Source organism: Chroicocephalus ridibundus, chromosome Z (assembly GCF_963924245.1).
Source record: "Chroicocephalus ridibundus chromosome Z, bChrRid1.1, whole genome shotgun sequence".
Taxonomy (NCBI): domain Eukaryota; kingdom Metazoa; phylum Chordata; class Aves; order Charadriiformes; family Laridae; genus Chroicocephalus; species Chroicocephalus ridibundus.
In genome coordinates this window covers 66,841,120-66,853,907 of record NC_086316.1, presented here as the reverse complement: position 1 = coordinate 66,853,907, position 12,788 = coordinate 66,841,120, and positions in this window count along the sequence as shown.

The window sequence follows — 12,788 nt, the reverse complement described above, 5'->3', positions numbered from 1 at the left end:
AGTGCCTCTTCCCCAGCGGATGGGGATGTAGATGTTGGGAATCCCAGTCTCGCTCTGCCACTGACTTGCTGGGACAGCTAGGTCAACTCATCTTTGTACTGGATTTGGAGTCATAATACCCAATGGTTATGTGAGTGTCTTTGCAAGGCTGTTTACACCATTCTGCTTTCGTGTGTTTGCTGTACCACTTTTGCTAAGTGACACACAAAACCGGGCTAGTGAGAGTGTCAGCTGCTTCGGGAGCGCTACTGCCATAGCAGTGGTTGTGTCCAGACCCTGCAATGGGACATGTGGGTGACACTGGCAGTGTAACAGATCCGAACAGGCACAACTAAACAGAAAACAGGAAATTTGAGTGAGAAGTCAATTCTTAGAGGAACTGCTTCAAAAAGAAACTTCATCCTCTACTTCTGAGTAATTTTATATTTTTTATATATATATATTATATTGTATATAAGGCAAATATAAAGCCTCATGTCCAATTAACTTTGGTTGCAGAAACAACAGGAATCTATTTATTGCATCATAAGATTATTGTATCACACAGATCTCCCCTGTTTTAATTAGTGTTTACAATATACTGATACCAGCCAACCATGCTTCATATTTTTTCTGTGGCAAGCCATGGAAGCACACACCTTCTTTCTAGTCCTGTTTCTGTGAATCTCTTTCTCTGCCTCTAAATCGGAGGAAAATAACAAGATTAAATCCCACACCCATATCTTTATGTTGTGTTCTTTCTAATGATTTGAGTTTCATATAATAGTGGGTATTTCTGTGCCAGGGTAAGTGCACATCTTTGGGATGCTGGCCCCTTCTGTCTGGCCTGTGAAAACACAGAAATTGCTTGCAGCCCTTACCCTGCCATCTCACCACCTGGCTGGGGAGGTAGCACGCTTCAGGGAAGCTGGCTGGCACAGGGAGGAAGTTGTCAAGGCACGGCTACAGTCAGTGACAAATCAGATTTATACATAAGAGAAGTAAAGTGATTGCTGGAAAAAACAGTAACATGAACAAAAGCTTTTTGATGGGGCCACGTTGCAATGGCAGGTGTCATTACAAAGGTGGGCATCACAGTTTACACAGTGTCCGGAGGATAACTTTTTGCTTCCTCCCTTCATGTCTTGTTATTGTCTTATGGAATTTTTCTATTTACAACCACAACCTGGAACAGTTTACCTTTTCAGCTGCTGATCATTTTCCTACTGTGCATTAACTCCACCATGTGCAAGCAAAAGTTAAGTACAATGCAATGACATATGCCAGATTGTTACTTGTGCAGCTTTAGCAATGACCGGGGTAGTCCACATGTAAGCAGGTATATAACGCGGCTGTGTGATATTGCATCAAAAGCTGCTCCTCTGACTCTCTTTGGTGTGATTACAGTGAGGTGTGTAATATGGAGTGAAGGAGCTGGTGACTTCTGTCTTTTTTATGTTTGGGGTAATTGAAGGTATGTGTCCATCAAAGTCCTTGATTAGCAATATTTTACATGTCATGGCCAAGGTATGTCGAAGCCCCAGATATGAGAATAAAAAAAAAGGTGTCTGTAACATGCAAACCACAAATTGTGGCACAAAGAGTTTCATCCTGCATTCCATGCATACCTGGGACTCCTGTTGATATCTCGTCCCAGATTATGAGCTTTACTTCAGGTTTGCTAGTGCATTAGTAGTAATGGAGCACACAGGTCTGTGGTTTGGTATTAGTATACTTACATAAAAGTGCCAATTTAACTGTGTGCCAATGAAACTCAAACAAAAAAGTGAACGTTTAGCTGGTATCTCAATATGCGTGGTGCACTCTCTGTCAGAATTTGAAGTTAAGCATCTGAGTAGGCCACAGCACCAGAGGTAGGTTCAGAAGAAAGCCAAGCACACTGAGCTAAATGTTATCCTTCTGAAGACTTACAGCTGCTGAAGGTGCATCAAATCTGCAACCCAGCACAATCCCAGACTGAAGCAGCATCTATTATTGCTTTGATGTAGCCAGGATAGTTTCCAGACTTAGAAGACCTATTTATGGACCCCCGTTCCACCTGTACAATAACTACTGCCATTATTGTGAAATTATAGTGCTACAGGAAGGGCCAAGCAAGCACTGTGAGGGACAGGGGACAGGACAAGAGGTAACGGGCACAAACTTGAGCATAGGAAGCTCCACCTAAACATGAGGAGGAACTTTACCCTGAGGGTGGCAGAGCACTGGAACAGGCTGCGCAGAGAGGTGGTGGAGTCTCCGTCTCTGGAGACATTCAAAACCTGCCTGGACGCGTTCCTGTGCAACCCTGTTCTGGACTTCCAAGGGACCTCTACAACACAATTCACCTCAGTGACTTTTTCTAACCTTTTTATGCCTTGTCTAGGCAGACTGGAAAATCTTGGGACCACAGAACAGCCTCAGGTTGGGTTTCAGCCCTGCGTGACACCATGGGAGCACAGTGTCATAGAGTCATAGAGTCATAGGGTTGGAAGGGACCTCTGGAGATCATCTAGTCCAACCCCCCTGCCAGAGCAGGGTCACACACCCGGCTAGTAGTCCTGTAACTAGCGAAGGGCTTCCAAATGGCTGTGGCAGGCTAGTGCTGGGTCACTGAATACCCTGGCTGTGGTAGCAAGTAGGGCCTTACTGTTTAAATACCAAATTGGGAGACTGCTGTGTTCTGCTGCAGTCTGCTCTCATAGGCCCTGCTGTTCCAGTTTACTGGAAATAATAATATTGTAATAATATTCATCAGTTATTCATAGAAAACAGAAGATTTGTACACAGAACTGATGTGGTTTAAAATGCTTCAGTGGATGTTTGCAGGAGGACTGTTGTAAAGTTTGCTCATTTCTTACTGTGATATCTAGAATCAGTGTGCAACAGAAATGTAGAGAACATATTTTGCTGACGACAAGTGGCTTTTATATGAAGTAATTTTTGAACTTCAGAGGACCTTTCCCGAGATTACAAAACCATCCAAGTGGGTCAAAGTGTGGCCTTAAACTATGTGGATATTTTAGCTGGCAAGAGAAACTGGAAGCTCTTTGGGACTACTTGAAAACTCTGTGTGTGTTTATTCTGCACATGATAGACAGGCATGAACTTGCTCGATTTGTGCTCTGAAACAAAGACAAGCCTGGTTTGTTAGCGCAAGCCCAGCATTGTACTAATATAGTCACACATTTTTGAGTTTGGAGTGTCTGTCATCAAAAGAAGTGTGGCAGGTGGTCAAGGGAGGTGATTCTCCCCCTCTACTCCGCTCTTGTGAAAATCCACCTGGAGTACTGCATCTGACTCTGGAGTGCGCGACACAAGAAGGACATGGACCTGCTAGAGTGAGTCCAGAGGAGGGCCACAAAGATGATCAGGGGGCTGGAGCACCTCTGCTATGAGGGCAGGCTGAGAGAGTTGGGGTTGTTTAGCCTGAAGAAGAGAAGGCTCCAGGGAGACCTTCTTGCAGCCTTCCAGTACCTGAAGAGGGCTTATAGGAAAGATGGGGAGGGACTCTTTATCAGGGAGTGTAGTGACAGGATGAAGGGTAATGGCTTCAAACTGAAAGAGGGGAGATTTACATTAGATATTAGGAAGATATTTTTTACTGTGAGGGTGATGAGACACTGGAAGGGGGTTCCCAGGGAAACTGTGGATGCCCCATCCCTGGAAGTGTTCAAGGCCAGGCTGGATGGGGCTTTGAGCAGCCTGGTCTAGTGGGAGGTGTCCCTGCCTATGGCTGGGGGGTTGGAACTAGATGGTCTTTAAGGTCCCTTCCAACCTAAATGGTTCTATCACTATATGTGCAGGAATAGGAACACGAGAGCAGATGAGAGGAGGTGCTGAGGGTTCCTCAAGAAACTGCAGCTGAACGGGGGTGCTGCCTGGCCCAGGGTGCAGCACAGCACTGTGTATGGTGTTGGGTTTTCCACGGCATAATAGGCAACAGAGGAAACCCCATGGCTTCCTCCCCGCCCTGTGGAGCTCGCGTTAGGTGTGCCTCCATGTGAAACAAACACAGAATTTCCTGGCAAAGTTTTTTACAGAGAGAGGGAAATGTTTTTCAGCCTTAACCAATGTTAAGCCTGGTTAGTCAGACTTAAAGTAAAAAAAAAAAAAAAAAATCCTGTAAAAGACTGAAAACAGGTATTAGCTAATCAAAAGGTGAACATGCACAGCTTCTTCAGAGATGTAGCTGGTATGGAAAAGTCTTTGCTTTGTCTCAGCGGGCTGAGAAGACAGCTTTAATGGCAGAAACTGTCAGTGATGGCAATGCCATGTTTTCAGTCCCAGCCTGGCCTGGCAAGCTGGTGGCTGCAGGCTCACCAGCAGCCGGCTGGTATCAGAGACAGTCCATGCCATGTGGCTGTGAAGCTGCCCTGTGGTGAGCACGGCCCCGCAGCTGGCCCAGGCTCCCAGCAAGCTCCCAGTGACCTCCCAGCGAGCTCCCAGCAAGGTCCTGCGCCTCTGGGGTCGCCCCCATCCTGAGCAGCAGCCTGGGACTGTGCTGAAGAGTGATTTTTGCATGAAGGGACTGTTGAATCCCCCGTGTTTGTATGCCTGCACAAACTCTTTACCTAGCTGAGCTGCCTACAGCATGTTCAGGACAGCAGGGGAGTATATAGAGGAAGGCGAGTGTTGCCCATGCCCCCATTAATTCTGTTTTTCCTGACTATCAGATGGTATCCCTCTTGTTTCGGATGCCCGCTCACTCCTCTGATCACCTGTGGTGCTCGCCGCTGGCTGGTGGCTGGGATATGGGGACGAGGGCGAGCCCAGAGCCTGCCCATGGGCTCTGGACCACGTGCTGCCCTTGCACCCTCTGTGTCCAGCCTGGTCTCACCCAGCCAGCCTTGGGCAGCTCTGGGGCACCCAGCAGCAGAACAGCAACGGCTGGAGGGAAGTGCACAAAGGCACTGATGGCTATTTTCTCACTACCTTAGGCACTAAAGATAAAAAACGTACAGACACATCCCTTCATCTCTCACGGACACTTCACAAAGCAACTTGAACAACCTTGGAAAAAACATATGAAACTTTAAAAATGGTTTTGTGATTTGCTGTGTGACTGGCTAAAGGCAGAAGTGTTTTAAAGTTCTTTGAGCATGTTTCTGTTCTTGAATTATTTTGAAATTACAGCACTTCCACATGTTGCATAGCTTTTTCTTTCTTACCTGGAGTCACTTTGTCAGTCTGCAGGTCCTAAGCTATTCGTTATAACATTATCAGGAGTGGATAGTGCTGCACAGAAGTAAATATAACAAGTACCTTCATTTTTAGAAAAAGTGAGTCTTACGAAATAGGCCAAGGTATTTTTAAGTATGTGAAAAGGCATGCTTGATTTATTTGTGTTAAAATCCGAGTTGGCTTAATAGTAAAGAAAGTCCTTTGCAAATATATATTTTTTTTAATTTCAGAATTGGTTTGCTGTAACTTGTAAGGTTGGTTATAATCCACAACTGTCTTGACAGCTGCATGAATATGAAATTGTCATGTCTGCAAATCATGAAAATGTCATGAGTCTCTATGGATGAATGAGAAATTTTTGCTGGTCTTCATTATTCTGCTATTCCACAGACAGATTATAGAAGTTCACCAAATCACAGTGGGCCCAGATGCAGAAAAAAAAAAAGAAAAAAAGAGATCTGTATGAAATAAAGCCAGATGACAGACAACCTTTTACTGAACTTGCTTAATCCAGGAGGAGATTTGCTGGCGGATGGTGGGGAGGGAGCACAGGACTGTTCCTGCTCCTCCTTTGTGGCACATGCTTCAAGTCACATGCAAGGGGAGCAGCTGTGCGGCCTCTCCAATCCACCCCATGGCTGTAGCAATCCCTGCCTAATCCATGGACAATTTATAACTCACCCCAGGTGGGGCCGTGTGAAACCGCTCCATCAAAACTCTACAGCAAGGAACAATTTTCTGAAATAAAGACCAAGAACATAGACATGCATCCTTGGGTCAATTAATAAAACCACCGAGAGATTGTGTATCTGCCCGGAGGGACGCCTTGTCAGAGCAGGGTCTTCATGATGTCTGATCCATACTACATGATGGCAAAGGCACTGGGGGCCTTTAACTTCAAAGATACTACAGGATCTACAGTATTTATGAGACCAGTAGGCATCTGCTGTACTGTCTTCTCCAGCAACAGTGAGGAGCAGGTGCTTACAAGTGTAGGAACTGAGCAGATACAGAGAAACCTTTCTCTGGTATGCCCTTCTAGTTTCCAGCAATCAGTGCTTTAAAGACAGCCTGTGCTGGAATTTGTGTCCAGATCATCACAGAGAACCGCAGTCAGTAGAGCTGTTGCTCAAAAATCTGTGTTATTGGACTTGCATATGCTACTGGCTTCTACATCATCCTAAATTGCATGGCTAAATTTCTTGTGCACAGTAATCTTGTACTTTCAGAAACAGTGACTGTTGTTCTCTTCAGTATTCCTTATTTTATAGATCTCTATCAGCAGTGCTGACGTACCTACATTCTTCTGAGGTTCTGAATCTGGCTTTTTTAACATAGATGTTGCTTAAGCCAGCAGCTAGTGCAGATCTGTTGAGTTTGGTGGATGTCTGCAATAGTGAAGAACAGCAAAATGGTGGTTTCTTACAGTAGAAATAAATGCATTTTCTCTGTCAGATTTTTACAACTGAGAACCATGAAATGAGATAAACAGAAGGAAATTATGAAAAGACCCTCCGGAAATACATATCTGTGTAGCAGAGGGAATAGGATACAGATATTTCTATGAGCATTTTCTCAGGACCACATTGTCAATGTAGAGCTGAGCCGGAGCAGGTACCGCAGCTGCTTAAACTTAGGGGATAGATTTATCTAGGAGGGTCTGCTGCTGAATCAATGGAGTTCTGGCAGTGATTAATTTAGGCCAATAATTACTAAAACAAATGAAAAATAGCAGCCAGAGGTTATAGTACAAAATACCTGCCATTAGTATCTGTCATGATACAAGAAAGGCTTCTGAAGTATCTTAGAGCACGTTTGCTTTTCTGCCAGTAGGAGGGTACTCAAGAGAGGAGAGAAGATAAAGTTCTTTCTTAGACTGTAAAGAGGCTAGAAAGCTTAGCATACTTAAAATTGCTTAGCAAACACCAGCAAACTCTAGCTTACAGTAAGGCCATTTCTGTACAACCTGCTGCCACATTTGGCTTTGAGCAGGGAAGATGGTATTTCACAGAGCTGTTATCGGAGGTGGAGCAAATATGCCCCCAGGAGTCACTGGGCCACACACCGTGTAGTAGAAAATGTACGTTTGCAATGCCAAAACAAGGAGAGTCAAAGTATTATTTCATGGGATACAGCACTCCTCAGGCTTTGATTCTTCTAGTTGCACAAAAGATGCAACTCATTTGGTGTTCCAGTCAATATTTCTCGCTCCTGGGTGCTAACCATCTCATAAACACAACAGCCATCCTATATATGTGTGTGTATGAATATACACATACATCCCTCCCCATTTATGCACACATATATAGTCGCCAGCCTGATATATATATATATACAATTGATATCTGTCTAATACATAATATGCTTATTTGAAATGCTACAGAGGGTGTCCCAGATGGTGCAGTTGCCTAAAAACTATTGTGAAGTCTCCTGTTCCTTTTTAGGTAATGCTATTCGTGAAAAGCCTTTGGAAGTAAAAGTGGAAGTGCTTGGAAGTAAAAGCAATATTTTATTAGTTGCGTGCAATTAAAAATGAAGATTTTCTTTGGATCCATGTTTTTACTCATCCCATTAAATGTTGGTTGCCTGGACACTGTAATCAGGATTATGGTGTCTAAAGAGATTAGTTAGATAACACGTCTTGTTAATTAAGGTGGCCTGTCCACCAGACTTTTTCTGAAGGGTATGTGGGTGCATGAAGCAGAATGCTTTGGGGGACAAGTGACTGTGTGAGACCAAGGTCAGAGGTAGGATGCCGTGGGGTATATGAGAGTGCGAACATGAGTGTTAACATGGAAGTGCTTTTTAAACCAGTTGATTACAAAGGCACTAATACAAAAAATCGCAAACCCACAGCACAACAGACATACTTGTATAGGAGTAATCACGTCTATTCATCTGCTATTCAACTGCTATTCAAATGTATCTATGGAATCTGAAGAGATGATGGGCACAGAGTGCAGTAAAAAAAAACCAAGACAAACCAACCAACAAACAGAAAATTACAATGAGAAAGCTAATTTTAAAGAAACTATTAGAAAATAGCTAACTCATTTCTTGCTCTGAATAGTTTTGACTTGGAGATGTTTGCATTCTGCCAGGTACCATAATTGTTTGAGAGAGTTTCAACTGGATGCATTCAGACCCACTTACATTTTCTGTCTACTTAAGTCCAGAATTTTTTGACTTCCCAAGAACAGAGAACACAAAGAGATCCTGATCCTTTACTTAGAAGGAAGGACAGCAATTCAAGATTGTGGGATGAAACACAGCATAGTAGAATGTAGGCTGAATATCTGGATAGATGTCACGGTAGTAAGATAAATTAGACTGTAAAAGAGTCTGATGAAAGCCTGAGAGTCATTTAAACTAGAAAGAACAAAGCTGCCTGAACAATACTGTAGAGAACAACCCTATGTTCATGGGGAGAGACAGGGTGATATCATAAGTCTTTTCCATCATTTATTTTCTAATGTCTATAATCTCTAATAAAGCGTACTTCTGTGGAGAGCGGCCAATATTTTTAAGCCTAGGCACTGACATTTGGATCTAGTTTAAAGAAGTATATGTAATCAGTCATGGGGAACCTTTGAAAACTCTAAGACATGATGCAAGAGGAGGTGAGAAGTTACTGTGTTGAATCGACAGACCATGCTTGAAGAAGCAGGGGCTGCCTAGCGGCCTGTATCTGTATATAAGTTAGTCTTGCAGTGCTCCCTTTGCAGCTGGATCTATGTATTACCATACTAAAAATCATAAAAATTAGAAATAATGGGGTATTGGCTTTGTGACACTGACTCCATACTGAATCCAAAGCTTCCAAACAAATGTACACGTGGATCTTGCAAAGCATAGTATGGTTTCAGAATATATGGAAGAAAGATTTTGTAACGCTGGAGTTTCATCCTTTCCACAGTTACAAGACAGCACATCCACATGGATACTGCATGACCAGTGTCATCGTGCTGTTAGCTGCTGCCTGAATATAGAACAGACATGAGAATGAGAATATCTAATAGCCTTGTAGCTTCTGCGCTTATAATATTACAGCAATATTTCCCCCTCAGATTACACACATAGCAATTACAAGTACCAAAGGTAATATGTATTGCAGGAAATTGCATACAAAATTTACCTACGGTCTTTACATGGATTCTTTTCTGTTTTTAAAATAAAACCTAGCATAGAATCATAGAATCATAGAATTGTTTTGATTGGAAGAGACCTTTAAGATCATCAAGTCCAACTGTTGACCTAACTCTGCCAAGTCCACCACTAAACCATGTCCCTCAGCGCTACATCTACCCATCTTTTAAATACCCCCAGGGATGGTGACTCCACCGCTTCCCTGGGCAACCAGTTCCCATGCATGATAACCCTGTCAGTGAAGAACATTTTCCTAATATCCAATCTAAACTTCCCATGGCATTGAGGGCCATTTCCTCTTGTCCTATCACCTGTTACCCACGAGAAGAGACCGACCCTCCACCTCGCTACAACCTCCTTTCAGGTAGTTGTAGAGAGCGATAAGGTCTCCCCTCAGCTTCCTTTTCTTCAGACTCAGCAACCCCAGTTCCCTCAGGTGCTCCCCATGAGATTTGTTCTCCAGACCCCTCACCAACTTTGTTGCCCTTCTCTGGACATGCTCCAGCATCTCAATGTCTTTCTTGTAGTGAGGGTCCCAAAACTGGACACAGTACTTAAGGTGTGGCCTCACCAGTACAGAGGTACAATCACTTCCATAGTCCTGCGGGCCACACTATTTCTGACACAAGCCAGGATGCTGTTGACCTTCTTGGCCACCTGGGCTCACTGCTGGCTTGTATTCAGCCGCCTGTTGACCAACACCCCCAGGTCCTTTTCTGCTGGGCAGCTCTCCAGACGCTCTTCCCCAGGCCTGTAGCATTCATGGGGTTGTTGAGACCCAAGTGCAAGGCCTGGTACTTGGGCATGTTGAACCTCATACCATTGGCCTCAGTCCATAGATCCAGCTTGTCCAAATCCTTCTGTAGTGCCTTCCTACCCTCAAGCAGATCAACAGTCCTGCCCAAGTTGGTGTCATCTGCACATTTACTGAGGGTGCAGTCAATCCCCTTGTCAGGATCGTTGGTAAAGATATTAAACAGAACTGGTCCCAGTAATGAGCCCTGGGCAACACCACTTGTGACTGGCCGCCAACATGATTTAACTCCATTCACCACAACTCTCTGGGCCCGGCCACCCAGACAGTTTTTCACTGAGAGAAGTGTACGCCCACCCGAGCCATGAGCAGCCCATTACTCCGGGAGGATGCTGTGGGAAAGGGTGTCAAAGGCTTTACTGAAGTCCAGGTAGGCAACATCCACAGCCTTTCCCTTGTCCACTGAGTGGATCATCGTGTCATGGAAGGAGATCAGGTTTGTCAAGCAGAACCTGCCTTTCATAAACCCATGCTGACTGGGCCTGATCATGTGATTGTCCTGTGTGTGCTGTGTGATGGCAGTCAGGATGATCTGCTCCAGAACCTTCCTTGCCACCGTGGTCAGGCTGACAGGCCTGTAGTTCCTTGGATCCTCCTTGTGTCCCTTCTTGTATGTGGGCATCACATTTGCTAACTTCCAGTCAGTGGGGACCTCCCTGGTTAGCCAGGACTGCTGATGAATGATGGAAAGTGGGTTGGTGAGCATTTCTGCCAGCTCCCTCAGTACCCTTGGCTGGATCCCATCCAGCCCCATAGACCTGTGTGTGCCCAAGTGCTGTAGCAGGTCACTAACCATTTCCCCTTGGATTATGAGGGGTTCATTCTGCTCACCATCCCTGTCTTCCAGCTTGGGGGGCTGGTACCCCAAGAATAACTGTTCTTACTATTAAAGTCCAAGGCCAAAAAGGCATTAAGTACCTCAGCCTTTCCTCATCCTTGGTCACTCTGTTTCCCCCCACATCCAATAAAGGATGGAGATTCTCCTTAGCCCTCTTTTTACTGTTAATGTGTTTATAGAAAGAATTTTTATGTTCTTTTACATCAGTAGCCAGATTAAGTTCTTGTTGGGCTTTGGCCCTTCTAATTTTCTCCCTGCATAACTTCACAAAACTTCTGTAGTCTTCCTGACCCTTCTTCCATAGGCCACAAACTTTCCTTTTCTTCATGAGTTCCAGCCAAAAATCTTTGTTTAGCCAGGCTGGTCTTCTTGCTCATCGTCTTGTCTTACGGCACATGGGGATGGCCAGCTCCTCTGTCTTAAAGATTTCCTTCTCAAAGAATGTCCAGCCTTCCTGGACTCCTTTGCCCTTCAGGGCTGCCTCCCAAGACACTCTGACAACCAGTGTCCTAAACAGGCCAAAGTCTGCCCTCTAAAAGTCCAAGACGGCAGTTCTACTAACCCTCCTCCTTACTTCTCCAAGAACTGAAAACTATCATTTCATGATTGCTATCCCCAAGACAGCCTCCAACCTTCACATCACCCAAAATTCTTTCTGTGTTCGCTAGCAACAGGTCTACCAGGTCACCCTCCCTAGTTGGCTTGCTCACCAGCTGTGTCTGAAAGTTATCTTCCACACACTGCAGGAATCTCCTAGACTGTTTCCTCTCTGCTGTATTGTATTTCCAGCAGATGTCTGGGAAGTTGAAGTCCCCCACGAGAACAAGTGGTAGTGATTGTGAGACTTCTCCCAGTTGCTTATAGAATATTTTGTCTGCCTCTTTATCCTGGTTAGGAGGTCTGTAACAGACTCCTTGTTGGCCTTCCCCTTGATTCTTACCCATAAACACTCGACCATGTTGTCACCATCATTAAGCTCAAGACAGTCAAAACACTCCCTAAGAAAGAAGGCCACTCCGCTGCCGCTCCTTCCTGGCCCATCCCTTCTGAGGAGTTTATAGCCCTCCATTGCAGCACTCCAGCTGTGCATATCATCCCACCATGTTTCTATGATAGTGATTATATCATAGTTATCCTGATGTGCAATGGCTTCCAGCTCCTCCTGTTTGCTGCCCATATTGTGTGCATGGGTGTAGATGAACGTCAGTTGCGCTATTGATCCCGTCACCTTGCGGGGAGAAGCCCTAATTCCTACATGACTATTTCCAGGCACTTCTATGATTTCTAGACTCAATATCCCTTGTGTCTTTCCCTACCTCCACTGGGATGGCAGACCAACATTGATGTACCGCCCCTGGGTGAGCCTAGTTTTAACCCTTTCCCCTTTCAAATATAGTTTAAAGACCTTTTGATGAGCCCTGAAATTTCCTGTGCAAAAATCTTTTCCCTCTTTTGAGCCAGGTGTACCCCATCTGTCGCCCACAGGCCTGGTGTTGTGTAAACCGACCCATAATCAAAAAAGCTGAAGTATGAGAAGAACATAATTAAAGAGAAGTACATTTGTCTTACCTAAAACTAATTGATTCTGTAAAATCTATTCAAGGGACAACAAACATACCCTCAGCCAGTCAAAGAAATGAAGACTTCCAGGCTATATATTTACAGTGGAATGAGAGGATACAGTGGCATGGTGGAGTCTTGCAAAGCATTCAGCCCACACTCAGCCAGCCAGGTAAGGAAAAGTTCCTGCCCATCACTTCCTATTTGTTGGCTTCAGCTCTTCAGAAACATGTACCCAACATGCAATAGAAAGCTGGGAAACTTTGA